The sequence below is a fragment of the Triturus cristatus genome, unplaced genomic scaffold (genome assembly GCF_964204655.1).
Source record: "Triturus cristatus unplaced genomic scaffold, aTriCri1.1 SCAFFOLD_449, whole genome shotgun sequence".
NCBI classification, from domain to species: Eukaryota; Metazoa; Chordata; class Amphibia; order Caudata; family Salamandridae; genus Triturus; species Triturus cristatus.
Genome location: NW_028187470.1, coordinates 192,234 through 202,325, shown reverse-complemented (window position 1 = coordinate 202,325; position 10,092 = coordinate 192,234).

The window sequence follows — 10,092 nt, the reverse complement described above, 5'->3', positions numbered from 1 at the left end:
AATCCAATTGACATTTTGAATCATTTTTTCTACAGTCAAAAAAATAAATTTTCTGAGGAAAAAGGATGACCCAGGACGTGTCGAACTTTCTCCAGATGGTCAGAAATGGTCATTTTTTAATGTTTAATATTTTGACTGTAAATGACTATTGCATGTGAATTATCACTTTTATAACCAAAATAGGTGTGTTTAGAGTCATATTCCTGCCCGAAATTGGTCAAAACAGAAGCTTCAGAGTAGGATGAAAATCTTGTAAAAATGGCAATTTTGGTCACTGTGAGGATTTAAAAAGCGGTTATTCGACATGAGGCACAATCCAATTGACATTTATATCATTTTTCTACAGTCCAAAAAATCTATTTTCTGATGAAAAACAATGACCTCGAACATGTCGAACATTCTCCAGATGGTCAGAAATGGTCATTTTTTAAATATTTATCTTTTGACTGTAAATGACTATTGCATGTGAATTATCACTTTTGGAACTAAAATAAGTGTGTTTAGAGTCATTTTCCTGCACGAAATTGGTCGGAATAGTAGCTTCTGAGTAGGAGGAAAATCTTGTAAAAATGGCAATTTCGGTCACTGTGAGGCGTTAAAAAGTGGTTATTCATGATGAGGCACAATCAAATTGACATTTTGAATAATTTTTTCCTCAGTCCAAAAAATACATTTTCTGATGAAAAACGATGACCTCGAACATGTCGAACTTTCTCCAGATGGTCAGAAATGGTCATTTTTTAATTCTTATTCTTTTGACTGTAAATGACTATTGCATATGAATGATCACTTTTGTAACTAAAATAAGTGTGTTTAGAGTCATTTTCCTGCCCAAAATTTGTTGAAATAGAAGCTATTGAGTAGGAGGAAAACTCTGTAAAAATGGCAATTTCGGTCACTGTGAGGCGTTAAAAAGTGGTTATTCAACATGAGGCAATATCCAATTGACATTTTGAATCACTTTTTCTACAGTCCAAAAAATCTATTTTCTGATGAAAAATAATGACCCTGGACCTGTCGAACTTTCTTCAGATGGTCAGACATTGTCATTTTTAATTTTTAATCTTTTGACTGTAAATGACTATTGCATGTGAATTATCACTTTTGGAACTAAAATAAGTGTGTTTAGAGTCATTTTCATGCCCGAACTTGATCAAATAGAAGCTTCCGAGTAGGAGGAAAAGTCGGTAAAAATTGCAATTTCGGTCACTGTGAGGCTTTAAAAATGTGTTATTCAACATGAGGCACAATCCAATTGACATTTGAATCATTTTTCTACAGTCCAAAAAATCAATTTTCTGATGAAAAACAATGACCTCGAACATGTCGAACATTCTCCAGATGGTCAGAAATGGTCATTATTTTATTATTAATCTTTTGACTGTAAATGACTATTGCATGTGAATTATCACTTTTGGAACTAAAATAAGTGTGTTTAGAGTCATTTTCCTGCACGAAATTGGTCGAAAAAGTAGCCTCTGAGTTGGAGGAAAATCTTGTAAAAATGGCAATTTCGGTCACTGTGAGGCGTTAAAAAGTGGTTATTCATAATGAGGCACAATCACATTGACATTTTGAATAATTTTTTTCTCAGTCCAAAAAATACATTTTCTGATGAAAAACGATGACCTCGAACATGTCGAACTTTCTCCAGATGGTCAGAAATGGTCATTTTTTAATTTTTATTCTTTTGACTGTAAATGACTATTGCATATGAATGATCACTTTTGTAACTAAAATAAGTGTGTTTAGAGTCATTTTCCTGCCCAAAATTTGTTGAAATAGAAGCTATTGAGTAGGAGGAAAACTCTGTAAAAATTGCAATTTTGGTCACTGTGAGGCTTTGAAAAGTGGTTATTCAACATGAGGCACAATCAAATTGACATTTTGAATAATTTTTTCCTCAGTCCAAAAAATACATTTTCTGATGAAAAACAATGACCCCAGACCTGTCGAACTTTCTCCAGATGGTCAGAAATTGTCATTTTTCAATTTTTATTCTTTTGACTGTAAATGACCATTGCAGGTGAATTATCACTTTTGGAACTAAAATAAGTGTGTTTAGAGTCATTTTCATGCCAAAACTTGATCAAATAGAAGCTTCCGAGTAGGAGGAAAAGTCTGTAAAAATTGCAATTTCGGTCACTGTGAGGCTTTAAAAATGTGTTATTTAACATGAGGCACAATGCAATTGACATTTGAATCATTTTTTACAGTCCAAAAAATCAATTTTCTGATGAAAAACAATGACCTCAAACAGGTCGAACATTCTCCAGATGGTCAGAAATGGTCATTATTTTATTATTAATCTTTTGACTGTAAATGACTTTTGCATGTGAATTATCACTTTTGGAACTAAAATAACTGTGTTTAGAGTCATTTTCCTGTACGAAATTGGTCGAAATAGTAGCCTCTGAGTTGGAGGAAAATGTTGTAAAAAAGGGCAATTTCGGTCACTGTGAGGCGTTAAAAAGTGGTTATTCATAATGAGGCACAATCAAATTGACATTTTGAATAAGTTTTTCCTCAGTCCAAAAAATAAATTTTCTGATGAAAAACGATGACCTCGAACATGTCGAACTTTCTCCAGATGGTCAGAAATGGTCAGTTTTTTAATTTTTATTCTTTTGACTGTAATTGACCATTGCAGTTGAATTATCACTTTTGGAACTAAGATAAGTGTGTTTAGAGTCTTTTTCCTGCACGAAATTCGGTCACTGTGAGGCGTTAAAAAGTGGTTATTCAACATGAGGCAATATCCAATTGACATTTTGAATCACTTTTTCTACAGTCCAAAAAATCTATTTTCTGATGAAAAATAATGACCCCGGACCTCTCGAACTTTCTCCAGATGGTCAGAAATTGTTATTTTTTTTTATTTTTAATCTTTTGACTGTAAATGACTAGTGCGTGTAAATTATCACTTTTGGAACTAAAATAACTGTTCAGTCATTTTCCTCCCGAAATTGGTCAAAAAGGAAGCTTCAGAGTAGGATGAAAAGCTTGTAAAAATGGCAATTTCGTTCAATGTGAGGCTTTAAAAAGAGGTTATTCAACATGAGGCACAATCCAATTCACATTTTGAATCATTTTTTCTACAGTCCAAAAAATCAATTTTCTGATGAAAAACGATGACCCCGAACATGTCGAACTTTCTCCAGATGGTCAGAAATTGTCATTTTTTAATTTTTGATCTTTTGACTGTAAACGACTATTGCATGTGCATTACCAATTTTGGAATTAAAATAAGTGTGTTTACAGTCATTTTCTTGCCCGAAATTGGTCAAAATAGAAGCTTCTGTTTAGGAGGAAAAGCCTGTAAAAATGGCAATTTCGGTCACTGTGAGGCTTTAAAAAGTGGTTATTCAACATGAGGTACAATCCAATTGACATTTTGAATCATTTCTTCTGCAGTTCAAAAAACAAATTTTCTGTTGAAAAACAATGACCCCGGACCTGTCGAACTTTCTGCAGATGGTCAGAAATGGTCATTTTTTTAATATTTATCTTTTGACTGTAAACGACTAATACATGTGAATTATCAATTTCGGAACTAAAAGAAGTGTGTTTAGAGTCATTTTCATGACCGAACTTGGTCAAATAGGAGCTTCCGAGTCGGAGAAAAACTCTGTAAAAATTGCAATTTCGGTCACTGTGAGGCTTTAAAAATGTGTTATTCAACATGAGGCACAATCCAAATGACATTTTGAATCATTTTTTCTACAGCCCAAAAATTCAATTTTCTGATGAAAAATAATGACTACCGGACCTGTCGAACTTTCTCCAAATGGTCAGAAATGGTTAGTTTTTTATTTTTTATTCTTCTGACTGTAAATGACCATTGCAGGTGAATTATCACTTTTGGAACTAAAATAAGTGTGTTTAGAGTCATTTTCCTACCTGAAATTGGTCGAAATAGAAGCTTCTGAGTAGGAGGAAAAGCCTGTAAAAATTGCAATTTTGGTCACTGTGAGGCGTTAAAAAGTGGTTATTCAACATGAGGCACAATCCAATTGACATTTTGAATCATTTTTTCTACAGTCCAAAAAATCAATTTTCTGATGAAAAATAATGACCCCGGACCTGTCGAACTTTCTCCAGATGCTCAAAAATGGTCATTTTTAATGTTTAATCTTTTGAATGGAAATGACTATTGCATGTGAATTATCACTTTTGGAACTAAAATAATTGTGTTTAGAGTCATTTTCCTACCGAAAATTGGGCGAAATAGAAGCTTCCGAGTAGGAGGAAAAGTCAGTAATAATGGCAATTTTGGTCACTGTGAGGCTTTAAAAAGTGGTTATTCAACATGAGGCACAATCCAATTGACATTTTGAATCATTTTTTCTACAGTCAAAAAAATAAATTTTCTGAGGAAAAATGATGGCCCAGGACATGTCGAACTTTCTCCAGATGGTCAGAAATGGTCATTTTTTAATGTTTAATATTTTGACTGTAAATGAGTATTGCATGTGAATTATCACTTTTGTAACCAAAATAAGTGTGTTCAGAGTCATATTCCTGCCCGAAATTGGTCAAAACAGAAGCTTCAGAGTAGGATGAAAATCTTGTAAAAATGGCAATTTTGGTCACTGTGAAGCTTTGAAAAGTGGTTATTCAACATGAGGCACAATCCAATTGACATTTTGAATCATTTTTTTTACAGACCGAAAAAACTATTTTCTGGTGAAAAATAATGACCCCGGAGTTGTCGAACTTTCTCCAGATGGTCAGAAATGGTCATTTTTAATTTTCAATCTTTTGATTGTAAATGCCTATTGCATGTGAATTATCACTTTTGGAACTAAAATAAGTGTGTTTAGAGTCATTTTCATGCCCGAACTTGATCAAATAGAAGCTTCCGAGTAGGAGGAAAAGTCTGTAAAAATTGCAATTTCGGTCACTGCGAGGCCTTAAAAATGTGTTATTCAACATGAGGCACAATCCAATTGACATTTGAATCATTTTTCTACAGTCCAAAAAATCAATTTTCTGATGAAAAACAATGACCTCGAACATGTCGAACATTCTCCAGATGGTCAGAAATGGTCAATCTTTTGACTGTAAATGACTATTGCATGTGAATTATCACTTTTGGAACTAAAATAAGTGTGTTTAGAGTCATTTTCCTGCACGAAATTGGTCGAAATAGTAGCTTCTGAGTAGGAGGAAAATCTTGTAAAAATAGCAATTTCGTTCACTGTGAGGCGTTAAAAAGTGGTTATTCAACATGAGGCAATATCCAATTGACATTTTGAATCACTTTTTCTACAGTCCAAAAAATCTATTTTCTGATGAAAAATAATGACCCCGGACCTGTCGAACTTTCTCCAGATGGTCAGACATTGTAATTTTTTTATTTTTTATCTTTTGACTGTAAATGACTTGTGCATGTAAATTATCACTTTTGGAACTAAAATAAGTGTATTTAGAGTCATTTTCCTGCCCAAAATTGGTCAAAATAGAAGCTTCAGAGTAGGATGAAAAGCTTGTAAAAATGGCAATTTCGGTCAACGTGAGGCTTTAAAAAGCGGTTATTCAACATGAGGCACAATCCAATTGACATTTTGAATCATTTTTTCTACAGTCCAAAAAATCAATTTACTGATGAAAAATGATGACCCCGAACATGCCGACCTTTCTCCAGATGGTCAGAAATTGTCATTTTTGTATTTTTAATCTTTTGACTGTAAATGACTATTGCATGTGAATTATCACTTTTGGAACTAAAATAAGTGTGTTTAGAGTCATTTTCCTGCACGAAATTGGTCGAAATAGTAGCTTCTGAGTAGGAGGAAAATCTTGTAAAAATGGCAATTTCGTTCACTGTGAGGCATTAAAAAGTGGTTATTCAACATGAGGCAATATCCAATTGACATTTTGAATCACTTTTTCTATAGTCCAAAAAATCTATTTTCTGATGAAAAATAATGACCCCGGACCTGTCGAACTTTCTCCAGATGGTCAGACATTGTCATTTTTTAATGTTTAATATTTTGACTGTAAATGACTAGTGCATGTAAACTATCACTTTTGGAACTAAAATAAGTGTATTTAGAGTCATTTTCCTGCCCAAAATTGGTCAAAATAGAAGCTTCAGAGTAGGATGAAAAGCTTGTAAAAATGGCAATTTTGGTCACTGTGAGGCTTTGAAAAGTGGTTATTCAACATGAGGCACAATCCAATTGACATTTTGAATCATTTTTTCTACAGACCGAAAAAACTATTTTCTGGTGAAAAATAATGACCCCGGACTTGTCGAACTTTCTCCAGATGGTCAGAAATGGTCATTTTTAATTTTCAATCTTTTGATTGTAAATGACTATTGCATGTGAATTATCACTTTTGGAACTAAAATAAGTGTGTTTAGAGTAATTTTCCTGCCCGAAATTGGTCAAATAGTAGCTTCTGAGTAGGAGGAAGATCTTGTAAAAATGGCAATTTCGGTCACTGTGAGGCGTTAAAAAGTGGTTATTCAACATGAGGCACAATCCAATTGACATTTTGAATCACTTTTTCTACAGTCCAAAAAACCAATTTTCAGATGAAAATCGATGACCCGGACCTATCGAACTTCCTCCAAATGGTCAGAAATTGTCATTTTTTAAGTTTTTAATCTGTTGACTGTAAATGACTATTGCATATGAATGATCACTTTGGGAACTAAAATAAGTGTGTTTAGAGTCATATTCCTGCCCAAAATTTGTCGAAATAGAAGCTATTGAGTAGGAGGAAAATCTTGTAAAAATAGCAATTTTGTTCACTGTGAGGCGTTAAAAAGTGGTTATTCAACATGAGGCACAATCCAAATGACATTTTGAATCATTTTTTCTACAGCCCAAAAATTCAATTTTCTGATGAAAAACAATGACTACCGGATCTGTCGAACTTTCTCCAAATGGTCAGAAATGGTTAGTTTTTTATTTTTTATTCTTCTGACTGTAAATGACCATTGCAGGTGAATTATCACTTTTGGAACTAAAATAAGTGTGTTTAGAGTCATTTTCCTACCTGAAATTGGTCGAAATAGAAGCTTCTGAGTAGGAGGAAAAGCCTGTAAAAATTGCAATTTTGGTCACTGTGAGGCGTTAAAAAGTGGTTATTCAACATGAGGCACAATCCAATTGACATTTTGAATCATTTTTTCTACAGTCCAAAAAATCAATTTTCTGATGAAAAATAATGACCCCGGACCTGTCGAACTTTCTCCAGATGCTCAAAAATGGTCATTTTTAATGTTTAATCTTTTGAATGGAAATGACTATTGCATGTGAATTATCACTTTTGGAACTAAAATAATTGTGTTTAGAGTCATTTTCCTACCGAAAATTGGGCGAAATAGAAGCTTCCGAGTAGGAGGAAAAGTCAGTAATAATGGCAATTTTGGTCACTGTGAGGCTTTAAAAAGTGGTTATTCAACATGAGGCACAATCCAATTGACATTTTGAATCATTTTTTCTACAGTCAAAAAAATAAATTTTCTGAGGAAAAATGATGGCCCAGGACGTGTCGAACTTTCTCCAGATGGTCAGAAATGGTCATTTTTTAATGTTTAATATTTTGACTGTAAATGAGTATTGCATGTGAATTATCACTTTTGTAACCAAAATAAGTGTGTTTAGAGTCATATTCCTGCCCGAAATTGGTCAAAACAGAAGCTTCAGAGTAGGATGAAAATCTTGTAAAAATGGCAATTTTGGTCACTGTGAAGCTTTGAAAAGTGGTTATTCAACATGAGGCACAATCCAATTGACATTTTGAATCATTTTTTCTACAGACCGAAAAAACTATTTTCTGGTGAAAAATAATGACCCCGGAGTTGTCGAACTTTCTCCAGATGGTCAGAAATGGTCATTTTTAATTTTCAATCTTTTGATTGTAAATGACTATTGCATGTGAATTATCACTTTTGGAACTAAAATAAGTGTGTTTAGAGTCATTTTCATGCCCGAACTTGATCAAATAGAAGCTTCCGAGTAGGAGGAAAAGTCTGTAAAAATTGCAATTTCGGTCACTGCGAGGCCTTAAAAATGTGTTATTCAACATGAGGCACAATCCAATTGACATTTGAATCATTTTTCTACAGTCCAAAAAATCAATTTTCTGATGAAAAACAATGACCTCGAACATGTCGAACATTCTCCAGATGGTCAGAAATGGTCAATCTTTTGACTGTAAATGACTATTGCATGTGAATTATCACTTTTGGAACTAAAATAAGTGTGTTTAGAGTCATTTTCCTGCACGAAATTGGTCGAAATAGTAGCTTCTGAGTAGGAGGAAAATCTTGTAAAAATAGCAATTTCGTTCACTGTGAGGCGTTAAAAAGTGGTTATTCAACATGAGGCAATATCCAATTGACATTTTGAATCACTTTTTCTACAGTCCAAAAAATCTATTTTCTGATGAAAAATAATGACCCCGGACCTGTCGAACTTTCTCCAGATGGTCAGACATTGTAATTTTTTTATTTTTTATCTTTTGACTGTAAATGACTTGTGCATGTAAATTATCACTTTTGGAACTAAAATAAGTGTATTTAGAGTCATTTTCCTGCCCAAAATTGGTCAAAATAGAAGCTTCAGAGTAGGATGAAAAGCTTGTAAAAATTGCAATTTCGGTCAACGTGAGGCTTTAAAAAGCGGTTATTCAACATGAGGCACAATCCAATTGACATTTTGAATCATTTTTTCTACAGTCCAAAAAATCAATTTACTGATGAAAAATGATGACCCCGAACATGCCGACCTTTCTCCAGATGGCCAGAAATTGTCATTTTTGTATTTTTAATCTTTTGACTGTAAATGACTATTGCATGTGAATTATCACTTTTGGAACTAAAATAAGTGTGTTTAGAGTCATTTTCCTGCACGAAATTGGTCGAAATAGTAGTTTCTGAGTAGGAGGAAAATCTTGTAAAAATAGCAATTTCGTTCACTGTGAGGCGTTAAAAAGTGGTTATTCAACATGAGGCAATATCCAATTGACATTTTGAATCACTTTTTCTACAGTCCAAAAAATCTATTTTCTGATGAAAAATAATGACCCCGGACCTGTCGAACTTTCTCCAGATGGTCAGACATTGTCATTATTTTATTTTTAATCTTTTGACTGTAAATGACTAGTGCATGTAAATTATCACTTTTGGAACTAAAATAAGTGTATTTAGAGTCATTTTCCTGCCCAAAATTGGTCAAAATAGAAGCTTCAGAGTAGGATGAAAAGCTTGTAAAAATGGCAATTTCGGTCACTGTGAGGCTTTAAAAAGTGGTTATTCAACATGAGGCACAATCCAATTGATATTTTGAATAATTTTTTCCTCAGTCCAAAAAATCAATTTTCAGATGAAAATCGATGACCCCGGACCTATCGAACTTCCTCCAAATGGTCAGAAATTGTCATTTTTTAAGTTTTTAATCTGTTGACTGTAAATGACTATTGCATATGAATGATCACTTTTGGAACTAAAATAAGTGTGTTTAGAGTCATTTTCCTGCCCAAAATTTGTCGAAATAGAAGCTATTGAGTAGGAGGAAAACTCTGTAAAAATTGCAATTTTGGTCACTGTGAGGCTTTGAAAAGTGGTTATTCAACATGAGGCACAATCAAATTGACATTTTGAATAATTTTTTCCTCAGTCTAAAAAATACATTTTCTGATGAAAAACGATGACCCTAGACCTGTCGAACTTTCTCCAGATGGTCAGAAATTGTCATTTTTTAATTTTTATTCTTTTGACTGTAAATGACCATTGCAGGTGAATTATCACCTTTGGAACTAAAATAAATGTGTTTAGAGTCATTTTCCTACCGAAAATTGGGTGAAATAGAAGCTTCCGAGAAGGAGGAAAAGTCTGTAAAAATGTCAATTTTGGTCACTGTGAGGCTTTAAAACATGGTATTCAACATGAGGCACAATCCAATTGACATTTGAAATAATTTTTTCTACAGTCAAAAAAATTAAATATTCTGAAGAAAAACGACGAACCCGGACCTGTCGAACTTTCTCCAGATGGTCAGAAATGGTCATTTTTAATGTTTAATCTGTTGATTGTAAATGACTATTGCATGTGAATTATCACTTTTGGAACTA